The 12,639-nt window shown below is 39.1% G+C and overlaps 1 protein-coding gene across 1 annotated transcript in view; it reads left to right on the forward strand.

Annotated features, from left to right (window-relative positions):
* Positions 1-12,639, forward strand: part of LOC103482400 (phospholipid phosphatase-related protein type 5) — a 124,940-nt gene that overhangs the window by 95,434 nt on the left and 16,867 nt on the right. The window contains exon 11 of the mRNA XM_017301829.1: positions 12,342-12,537. The gene's annotated coding sequence lies outside the window, so the exon portion shown is untranslated. The remainder of the gene's footprint in view (positions 1-12,341; positions 12,538-12,639) is intronic.

Below are 12,639 nucleotides of genomic sequence, written 5' to 3' on the forward strand. Positions count from 1 at the left end.
AGCTCCTAGGATCATTGGGACACTCAAACCCCTCCACCACGATAAGGTGGCAGCCCAAGGAGAGGTGCATTCTAACAATTCCCTCAATATAACTTTTAACCATTTCATGTGTCATTAAATATAACATTTATCTCTTTTAACTTTTATTACTAAAGAAAAATAAAACATTTTCAGATTTTGCTATTTTACAGTTCTTTAACCTTCTATGGCATAGCATTGACCTGAGCTACTATCAAACAAAATAAACAACAACAACAAAAAAAATCTGGTTAAAAATAATAAATAAATACAATTAAAATAAATAAATGAAAATAAAATAAAATGATAATAATAATAATAAATAAAATAACATTTTACAGTCCGAAATTAAGATTGATGTGTAATTGAAGGTTACGAAGCTCAGCATGACTGCAGGGCAACGTTTTTTCCCACCACAAAAAATAAACAGTAAATGCCATGGAGGGCTGAATGTCTTTTTTCCAATCTTAACCCTAACATTCTTTAAAATTTTATTTCTTTACATATTCTTTATTAGCTTGTAAGGGGGACATTGTGATTGCGATCCACCGCCTAAGAGGCATAGGGGTGCCCTGTCCGTTTTTACCCCCAAAACTGAGATGAAATGACATGAAATGAAATGAATGAATGAAAGACAACATCAATACTTGAAATGATGCTATGTAGGCCAACATCTGCAAAAGCCTCGGGGGATGTTTTCCGGAAGGGACAGTGTCGACTCTAGGGTTTCTCCCAACAGGGCGAATGTTGAGACGCTTTACCAGGTCCAGAAAGAGTCACACGCTGTTAGACAAAAGGCCCATAGTAAAGAGTTACAATTTGGATTCTGTAAGACACCAAGGTCCATTTCTTACAAAAAAGAAACGTTTTCTCAGGCCACAGAGACATGGTGTGATWTCAGGGAGTGTCTTCAGTCCATATAATCAGCTATCCTCCTCTTTCTCCTCAGAAGCTGCACAGACTTTTTTAGAAACTCTTCTCGAATGTAATGGTTAAAGCGTCTCCTTTCAGCGCTGAAAGTGAATAAAATAAGTAAAGTCTGAATGCTTTTCTTGGCTGATTTTATGCTCCATGTGTCAATACAAATTATGATTCATCGATCGGGATTTCCATTCCCAACACATCTTACTGATTTAATTTTTTTTAACAAACTTATTTGTGGGCCTGATTGACATCAACATCCTCAGCAAGCATAGGCTGAGGATGTTGCCTATGCTTGCATATGGTACCGATATGCCTAAGGTGATCATCTGATGGCAAAAATGTAATACAATAATCGGAATTATGCTGTCAATAGTAGGCTAAGCATCTGAAAATAATCTTTTATGTTTACCTCAGAATTTGTCATTTAATGAGGGTGGTATCCTCCCTCATTCTGCTATGTCTCTATGTGGCCATCATGGGCTACTATTGTGTAGCCCATGATGGAAAACCTCACAAAATCTGATAAATAGGCCGATACAGCATCCTAAAGTCTATGTAAGTGTACATTTCTACTATTACTAATTAACTTTTTTATAACTAACAAAATAGACACGAATGACATGCTAAACAAACCCCCACTAAACCCCCAACATATACACCAGTTAAGGTTATAGCCCAAGTCTGTAACTTCAAATTACAGCTCATAATCGCCTCCCATAGACAGACAATGTAGGCATATCATACATTTTATGACTCCTTAGAGTCTGTTGAGTATTTTAGTCATTAACTCTTGTTAATCAGGGACATCTTGACCTGATGTCCCTGATTTCATACCACTGGGATGAAAGAAATATATCTAGTTTGGTCAAAAGGTGTGGAAAAATGTGTATTATTTTTGGTTTAACAACCTCTGATGACCTCTGTGTTGGTCAGAGAGACTCAAAACCTGATTCAAATGAAAGCCTAGAGTGTCCCCTTTAAGATGATACCAAATATTGCATTATAGACCTTTGACAAATGCCCGTAACCACCAATGACTTAAGAGACCAGATGCTACACTCCAGTCCTAATTTGTGGAACAGATTAACACTTTTCTGATTAAATTCTGAACTGTCAGATATAAGGCTTCTGCATGTTGGTGTTCCCGCTAAAGCCTGAATATGCACAATTTCGGTTGTCTTGGCCTTTTTATCGCAACCTGTGGGATTTTCCCTGACTGGGAACGAGAATACGACCTGTTGAATGTGACAGGTAGCCAATCAAAAAGCGCGGTGATGTAAGAACAGAGGGGAATCCCAAACAGCTGGCATACTAAGAGTCCGGTGGATATCGGAGATGATATGTGGAAATGTTTATTATTATATGTAAAGGTCATTATTATATATGTTTATTATGTTTATTCAGTTAAAAATGTTAACTATGAGAAAACATATTCACCTCCAAATCATAGTGCAGCAAATAGAGCGGCTGCTCCCGTCGTCTTTTATCTGTCTTTTATCTCTTAAAATGAGTCCACAAACTATCACTATTGCTTCTACATTGTCATCCATGTTTGGTTATTCTAAATTCCCGTATGCTATGTTGGGGGTTTTTCTGGATTATCTTCTGGAATCGGGATGTTCATGACTGGAATCGATTCATGTGGTGTGTTGCTCCTGCCTTGTGGCTGAACACGAACCGATCGAACCTGTTGTTCTTTTATCAGCTCTGTGGTCACAGAGGTTTGGAGAATAGGCCGACAATTCCTAAATCTTGCCGTCTAAACCAGACTTCAGGCTCACAAGCTCTACTCATCTCCTCTTGACCACTGCCCAAATGCTCTCTGACTCTGGTCGCTATGGTACTGTTTACATATCCCTTCAAAATAAGATACAGATGCGCCACAAAATGAACATTTTACTTTCATGAAAATTTTAACTCACGATAATGACTAACGGAGCCCTGAGCTTGTTTCTCTGCAACGAGACGGTCCCATCTGGGAGTGACGAGAGACAATGACACCCGAAGTGTTGCTTATATCCACACCCTGCTTGGTCTCTAGTGGCGAAACAGATTGAAGCTTCATTGCCTCATTAGCAGCCGGTCGCTGCATGTTACACAGAGCGGCTTGTAATGTGGGACTCACCTACCGGTCCGGGATAAATCCATTTCCTGTCTCTTCTCTGGGAATTTTCCCATTTGCAAAGAAACTTTCCAAAGACATCTGATCTGTTTCTTACTCATTTTTATGGAGTGAAAATAGTCTCAAAATATCTGTGCGTGTGTAAAATGATTTGTGCGTGTGTAAAAATATCTATGTGTGTAATACTCGATTTGTAAAACTTAAAAATAAAATAAACCTTCTCCTACCCTATACATGTTGAAAAAGTACACACAAATCACCACCAGGTGATCACACACACAAAACTGCATTTACACACAAATCCGGTTACGAGTGTACAAGTATTTTTGAGACTCATTTCACGCTTCAGGGAAGCTCCCAGATTTGTGTGTAGATGGTGAGTTTACATGCTAGTAAAAGCTGGTACATCTGAGTTTTGCTCTGAGTCTAGTGTTTTTATCCTCTGAACGTTTCTCACTGTGCTTGTGCCGAAGTGCCAAATTCTTTAGTTCTTTGAAAACGGTAGATCTCAGCACTTCCTTATAATATCCTAAAATTATTTATAGACATATTGTGCGTTTTTGAGCGGTACAGGAGACTTAAGTGGTCTGAAAAAGGACCACTGGGTGGCGGAATGGTTCGCTGGCCAGGAAAATAGCCAGGCAAACCCAGAAGCAAGACGTCCGGTGGTCTGTCCTCTGACGTACTTACATAGCTAAACCTGCAGGTTTTGCTCTCCGATTATAATGAGACATGGAGTAATTATAAATGATTTCAGGTTACGTTTTATATGTCTGGTATTTTGATACTCTGCCCTTATATGTTTCTGTTAGCAGCAGCTAATGTTTATGTGAGCTATGCTACGTTAGCTGTTGGAAGCTAATGTTTATGTGAGCTATGCTACGTTAGCTGTTGGGAGCTAATGTTTATGTGAGCTATGCTACGTTAGCAGTTGGGAGCTAATGTTTATGTGAGCTATGCTACGTTAGCTGTTGGAAGCTAAGCGTGGATTTTTACTGTCTCTCTCAGAACAGTTTGATAACCTGTCTTCAGTATTAACTTTACTTTAACCCAGGTTGATCTAGTTTTCTGATGCCGAAGTCGACAAGCATCTTCAGGAGATTACAGCAGTTATGGATGCACAAATCTTTTTACACACGCACAGATATTTTGAGACTATTTTCACTCCATACATTTTGCTGCTTGTGGGCTCGATGTTGGCGCGCAAGTAACCGAGAGAATCCAGTAAAAAAGAATTTTCAAAATAAAAGATCCTCCAGACTCAAATAATACACAAAACGGAAATATTTAATTATTTCTTGTGTGGCCCGGTACCAATTGGTCCACAGACAGGGGTTGGGGATCACTGCTCTACAGGACACACTGTGCCAGCCAGGGCTCCGGAGGATAAGCAGCTCAAGTCATGCAAATTCAATTAAACTTTGAAAAGATGCTGCTTCCCCTGCCAGCATGCATAGGTGGGCCCCATGTGGGAAAAAGAAGGGCAGACCAGATGGGTACCATATGGGTTTGTCTGTGGGTTCCACAGTGGCCCCACATGGGTTTGCCCATGTAGGGCCACAGCCCACATGGGCCCTACATGGCCCCTACACGGTAGTGGGCCCACATGGGTTTGTCCATTTAGGACCCATGTAGGGCCCATGTAGGCTGTGGCCCTACATGGGCAAACCCGGCCATCTGAAATAAACAAAAAGAAAAATTTTTGCTTTCATTTCTGATCTTTCTAAACCACAGAACACAGCTTAAAACATCCTGTCATTTTCTTGCAGAAAGTGATGGCCTGCCCTGCTCTGTTTCTGACATCATGTGAGGACTGCATCCCACGCAGAAAGCCTTCGGGCTAACACAGAGTCAGCCTGATAGACCGCACGACATAATAGGACTTAATGACTGTGGCCCAGTCTGATGCTGCACTTTCACCATGTTATCTCCTCATTTTGGTTTTGTTTGCCTTCTCTGACCCTGGTTATAATGAATACTCACTGCTGTTTGTGCAGTTTGTCATTCAGAAGGACAAATGTAGGAAGATTCAAGTAAACGTGACGTTTATGAAGCAGGAAGTATTTCTGTTGGACTGGAGAACATTTAGTGGCTCATTCAAGGAGTGAACAGTCAAGAGCTTCTCCACTGCTACAAATCTGAATAAGCAATAAAAATGATTTGCCTCTTTAAAGGAAAAAAGAACTACATTTAGTCATTTCAGAGCACTTCATGGAATAAAACATCCGGGTTTGCTTTTCAGTGTTCGGGTATTTGCACTTAAATCATGTAAACAGCAACGTGAAAGGAAATACATTTTCAAAAGTTCCCTTTTGCATTTCACCTGCAAAAGATTCCACTTTTTTCCCATAAAGAATTAACACTATTATAAACATACTTTTCTCAGAATGTTACTTTTTTTTTTTAAATACTTTTTCCTGCTGCTGTTGTGTAAAAGCTAAAACACAGTTAGCTCTCTGACGTCTGCAGGAAGCAGGAACCACTGCACACATAGCGCAGACTACTGAACATAACATATAATAATAACAAAAGATTTATTGTTTAAAGCAAAAGTAACTGAAAGAGAAAATTCTGCAGATGGGCTTGAAGTTTAGTCCCACTGGACAAAACCTCTTAGTCGTTCTCTAAGTGAACATGCTCCCTTTCACTTTACCTGGATGAAGAGTTATTTAAAGAGCAGAAAACAATTTGTGAAGATGGGAGAGACTGAATCTGACTGACTGGAGACTGTGTGTGGGGTACCTCAAGGGTCAGTACTGGGACTAGTTTTATTTAGTTTGTATATAAACGACATTAGCAAAGTGTCTAATGTATTACAATTTGTGTAATTTGCTGATGACACAAATATTCTACTCTCTTGTGAAAACTTAGAACAACTTCTTTCCATAGAAATCAGTAAATTAAAAAAATGGTTTAATGATAATAAATTGGGTGAGAGTTAACACAAGTTAACACAAATGTGTATATGTAAATTGAAGCTAATATGTAAATTGAAGGTAATGCATATGAGTGTGTGTGGGTATGGATGTATATTTTTAGACATATACATGTTTGGGGGCTGCACAGTGGCGCAGTTGGTAGAGCTGTTGCCTTGCAGCAAGAAGGTTCTGGGTTCGATTCCCGGTCTTTCTGCATGGAGTTTGCATGTTCTCCCTGTGCATGGTGTGTTTTCTCCGGGTACTCCGGTTTCCTCCCACAGTCCAAAAACATGACTGTCAGGTTAATTGGCCTCTCCAAATTGCCCCTAGGTTTGAGTGTGTGTGTGCCTGGTTGTGTGTCCTGTGTGTCTCTGTGTTGCCCTGCGACAGACTGGCGACCTGTCCAGAGTGACCCCACCTCTCGCCCGGTTCAGTAGCTGGAGATAGGCACCAGCAACCCTCCTAACCCCATTGAGGGACAAGGGTGTAAGAAAATGGATGGATGGATGTGTTTGGTGAGTCCATGACAAAAAGGAAGAAAGATCAAATGGAAAATGAATTAACCTGATTTTCCTTTTTTTGATTTAATAATGAAGGTCCATCTGAAAACATGGTATGAGTTTATGGGATATAAGTTCATAAGTCTTTTAGTACTTCCTACTCCTTTTCGAGCATGCTAAGATTACTGTGTAATTTAATCTGTGTAATTTTATACTATCATGTTCAAAATAAATAAATCAAATAAAAACCCACCTGTTTTTTTATAATGAAAAGCACTTTGAACTGCCTTGTTGCTTAAATGTATTGTAGAAATAAACTTGATTGACTGCTGATTATGGACTAATCCTTTAAAAAGCAGCTTAGGGACTTTGCTGATTGCCTGATTAAAAGTTAATTTATTAGTTCCATCAGTTGTTCAGTCTGTCCCGAACCACTGGGTGAACATTGTGATTGCTAGAATAAATCGGTTTTCATAGATAAATCTCATCATTGCTCTTATAAATTATGCATGCTTCATGCTCAATGATGGAAAAAGTCATGCTTTAAGAAATGTATTTATATTGAGATTTATTGACTTTTTATGCATAATTAGAATTTAAAACAACCTTTATCAGCTGCTATATCATTATTTTGACCTCTCATTAAATGAGAATACTATTATATCAATGACATCCTCTTACTCTGCTACCATATTATTATATCAGGTGAGTTAAAAACTAAAAGCTAGAAATCCAAATGAGGTCCTAACTATGAATTGCTAATACATAATGAACCTGAACCAAATGTTTGTCTGTGAGGCAGTAATGTGTCAGAAGCTACAGAGTAAAACATGCAGAACATCAATCAGTGGATTGGTGCTGTTCTCTCAAAATTAGCCTCTTCACAGATTGTTTATATGGAGCATGTGAAAAATATTCAAAACCAAAGAGCAGCTGGGAATCTAAAATGCCTTGAGGAACAATTACTGTCTGGCATTAGCAAAGCAGCCAATCCAGAAGCCTAATTTGTTTTCCATGCATACAGGACAATGTATATATTAGCTTCTGTTAAGATTGGTTTCTACAATTTGTATATTTGGTGTTTAAACTATTAAAACAACATTCACCACTGTGAATACCAGAGATTTTCATCCCACTGGTAGCATCTAGAACGTGTCAGGTTGTTACATGAGGACTTCAAACCAGCCTCAAACGTAACAGGGACTTTTTTTAGCCATGCTGAGAGCTGTGGATAATCCTTCTGACTGAACTACCGGCATGTTTACATCCTCTGAGAGAAAGATGCATTTTAATGAAAATACTTCATTTGTTTATTTCCCTGCAACTCTTACAGACTTCATCTGATAAAAGAAAGTCAACATTGGCCTCATTAAAGGGATCCCACAACTGCCTCATTGTCATGGGATGTGACGGCCTCATTGTCAGTCATGTCCACCGTTCCATCAGGTACAACCCCTGCAGATGGCACTTTCATTGTAATTGACAGCAATGGAAAAAGGCTGTGGAAATGGGGATTCACACTTCTAAACCTTCAATTCCCTATTTCCCATACCGACCAACTCCACCCACCTGACTTTGTTTTTCTCCTTGTTATTGTCTCTGAGGGATGAAAGCAGCACACCCGGTCAGAGGCTGGCAGTCTCAGGAGGCAGATTACTGACATGCAGCAAGTAATCAGTCTCCTATTCACCCTAACAGCCTTTCATTTCTCCTCATGGTTGAAGGGATTCATGGATTCATGGGAGCGGAGGAGCACAAGGCTGCTGATAGCTGCAGGAAGGAGACTGAAACAAGATTCACATGCAATCAATGTAAAGACGATCACAGCTGCTACATTACTGTGGGACATATCACAGTCAGATACAAATAAATGTGATGTAAGAATTGTGCTAAAGTCTGTAAGACCCCGTTCCTTTTTAAACAGCAGATACTCTGGTCTTATCGTCATTTGTCCTGAATGTTACCCTCTAATCAGTGGTGGGAAGTAACGAAGTACAAGTACGTCGTTACTGTACTTAAGTACAATTTTCGTGTATCTGTACTTTACTTAAGTAGATTTAATAATGGATACTTTCTACTTTTACTCCACTACATTTTACAGTAAGTATCTGTACTTTCTACTTCACTACATTTCTACAAAACTGTCGCGTTACTCGTTACATCCAAGTCACATTGTGTTTTCTTTTTCCGTTAAAATGTGAAGTTCAGGGACTTAAGGTGGCGCCGTAAAATCCGAGCAATAACGTGACTTAGTGTCTGTTGTCACCCATCGGCTCCACCTTTAATCGCACGCGGAGCTCCAAGACATGCGCAGTGGTTTCCTCTGAGCGATCAGTAATATAATAGTACGGAAGCGCTACATAAATCATAAGATATGGCGACATGTAAAATCAGCAGCGCTTCGCTTTCACAGACGGTGGGGACTTTGTCCAATTTTTATCGTCACTTGGAAGGAAAGCTTAAAGAAAGGTAAGCTCTGTGGACGTGATGCTAGCAAAGCTAGCTGTATTGACTGAGACACATGTTGCATCTGCATGACTGACATGTCGCAGATATGGGACAACGCTGTGACCAAAGTGCAATATTGTAATATGACATTCATGGACGATCCGATTCTTCTGGACGGATCTTGACTAAGTCCTATAGTACTGAAGCCTCAGTGAGAGCCGTTCTTTGTTCTTGTAATGCTCTGCGTACACTGCAGTAGCTATTTTATTTCATTAAAATATTTTTATATTTAATTGGTGAATAAATAAAACAAGAACAAGAACGCAGAGCATGCTCATTGCTCTTTGTTTTTGTCACCTGTCATGGTGGCAGACGTTGCAGCAGGAGGGAGGATGAGAACAGTCACGGTGCTCCTCCTGCTTGGTTACTTCTTGCTTATATGGCCTTGGACAGTGTTCATAGGTTGTTAATTGCTATGTTTAATGGTGCAGACAATTATTATTTCTGACATTGGCAATATGGGCAACCGCACAGGGCGTTATTTCTTTAGGGATGGCAGGAGACCTCTGTGGATTGTGGCACAGAGATGAAAGCAAAACAGAATGAAGAAGAGTTTGAATTGATACTGGTTAAATTTATTTCAATACTTATTTCTAAGTATTTAATATCTAGGTGTTTTTATGGGAAAGTGAATCTTTCAGATCAATTTGAGAAGCAGTTTTGATAGGTGCACTTAATGTTATTGTCATGTAGCACGGGGTGCTGGTTTTGATTTGGTCTTGGGTTCAGTGGTCTAGACTACAACTCTGCTACGTGGCTCCTTGGTTCCATGTCCTGCTCTGCCAGTTGGATTTCTTTCAAAATAAATGTGTGGCAAAGAAAGTGAAGTTCATGTTATGTTAGGACAGGAGACAAGATGTTTCCATCCCTGAAATTATGATGCATAGAATCACATATCTAAGTCTAAACTATGTTACAKAATAAACACAATAAAAACATGCTTTATCTGTGGCATATGATCATATGATCGGTACACTTAATGATATTAGTGATTAGGCAATGCATTAGCAAGTACTTTTACTTTTAATACTTAAGTATTTTTAAAAACCAGTACTTTTTTACTTTTACTTAAGTAAAATGTTAATGTGGTACTTTGACTTTTACTTGAGTACATTTTTGTCTGTGTATTTGTACTTTTACTTAAGTACATTTTTTGAGTACTTTCTCCACCACTGCCTCTAATACCTCTTAACATTTGAAATAGTATCAGGTCAGCTGGTATTTTTGGCACAAACAGCAGCTACAAACAGAAAAATACCTGACATTCTCATAACTGGAATTTCAGTCCTGGTAGTCACCCACTGAGAAACCAACCCACCTGCACAACATAGAATGAATCCAACTAAGGGAGTAAATTATGAAAACATCATACAGCTAGAGATCAGAAAAATAAAATAATTAAATATGGTTTATTGAACATAACATGTCTCTTTGCTGATTTGCTGGTTAATGACTTGCTAGATGTAATAACGAATTGCATTAGTAAGTTATTACTAATAAGTCAGAACATAACCTTATGAGCCATAAGATTATGCTATGATTCAACATAAACCTTCTGGCTGCAGCAAAAAGATCATGTTAAGTCAATTTCTAATTATTTAGAAACAACGACCTTTCAGTCAGACATTGTTCTGACATTTTGTTCTGCTGAGTGTGTGTGTGGTTGAGAGTTGTCAGTGTTTAAAGCTTCAATATGTATCTTATATAACAAATGTTTTGTAGATATTTGTTAAATCTACGCCGTCAAAGTAGATTAAAAACATGATATAAAACATAGGATATGTGACAAGATCCATGTATCACTCCTAACCAAAAACAAGCCATCAGAGCCAGGAGGAGGGGCTTATCGCTGTTATTGCCCTTTATGTACTCACTGCTGAATGTGCTAATGGTGAAGAAACTACTTACTTTTAAAGAAAAACTGGTTACCTGTGTCACTGGTGGCTATGCTAACTAGCCTGAGCATTCACTGCAGAATCTGCTGATGGGAAAAGCTGTAGCGGTAAAGGAGAGCAAGGGGGTACAGGGAGTAAGCTGCATCACAGATGATTGTGATTGACAGCGTTAAGACCCGCCTCCTGGCTCTGATCGGATGTTTCTAGTAAGAACTGGGAGAATGCAGAGGAGCTCATCTTTTTCACAGATTATCTGTTTCAAAATAGTGACAGTTTCAACAAAAATGTAATTTTTGAAAAAAAAGTTACATGCTGCAGCTTTAACAGTGAGTGAACACTAAGGGTTATTTTAGATCAGGACATTTCTTAGCCTACTTCCTGTTGTGAAGCAGATTCATACTGGCCTAGTAATACCTGGGCCAGTATGAATTGAACAATGATAAAAGTCAACTAAAAATTGGTTTATTAATGCTACTTTGAAAATTAATAAGAACTTTTTAACAAAGGACCAGGTTGGTTTTCAAAGCTTTCTTCCCCTAATGAACGAAATCATAATTTAAGACACATTTGTATCATCTTTCAAAATATGACAAAGACCTTCATTCATAGATACATTCAATGTTTCCAAAGCAGCAAAGTATTTACTCTCCTGTTTTCATGACTTCTGAAATTGATCCTGGCATGATGCAAATGAACTTCAAGTCCTGACCAACAATGATTCATTCCTGTCTTATTAGAAATGCATTCAGTCCACCAAGCAGCAGATAGACTTAAGTGGTACCGACGTATAATTGTGGCCTTAAGCTCCATGCTTGTAAACTAGTTTAGCATTAAACCTTTAAACTGTTGAGACATGATCACTGAACTGTGTTCTTTAAGAATGTTGCATGTCACAAAAAGGTTTCCTCTGTTGAGATGCAAAGCTGGTTCTCGTTATACCTGACTGCACATGAACCATGACGGCTACATGCTGTCCTGCCTCCTGCAGCCTTTATGTGTTGTTGCTGTTGGAAACAGCTGAGGAACAGTGAGTTCACGGGAATGGAAACAACCTGAGACGATATGCTGTACAGGGATCCAAATTAGTTGAACATATTGGGATAAATATGTTGCAATTTTCCTGTTGACTATAAAATGCTGTTTACGTGTTTACTGTGACATATCAATGTCATTAGTTTGAAAATGTTTTATCTTTTGTTAAATTTTTCATTTATGAAGGTTGCCATTTTTTCACCTGTACAATGCATGCTGAGTTGGTGACATGTTTGGGTCCATTCTGTTCTATAATCTACAGAGTAAACACAGAAGGCCAACTTCACCTGAGTTGCTTGAATCATATTGCATTTGATTGGTGTAAATTTAGACAATGCCACACTGCATTGCACTTGGCTGTAATTAAAAGAAATAATGAGGTGAGTCTGCACCGCTAATTTGTGCTCTCAACATTTTCCTCCAGAAGACTTGACATTTGTTCAGCAAAATTGAAGGAGGATTGAAGAGGTGGTTGTTACCCTCGCTGCTGCCGCCAGTACTGAAAACACGGACCCGGCACCAGGCCAAAGACCCGACCTCAAAGAGGTGTTAACAGACCGAAGACCAGACCTGACAGAGCTACAGAATTAACTACCCCGGATCACACAGTCCAACCAGAGGTACGAATCATTCACCGTTTCATTTACGAAGCTGAAGGCAGCAGCACAAACACCAGCTTCTGCCAGCTGTCCTCTTCCTCTGTGTGATCCTCCTCTTCCTCT

This window comes from Poecilia reticulata, linkage group LG20 (assembly GCF_000633615.1).
Source record: "Poecilia reticulata strain Guanapo linkage group LG20, Guppy_female_1.0+MT, whole genome shotgun sequence".
NCBI lineage: Eukaryota > Metazoa > Chordata > Actinopteri > Cyprinodontiformes > Poeciliidae > Poecilia > Poecilia reticulata.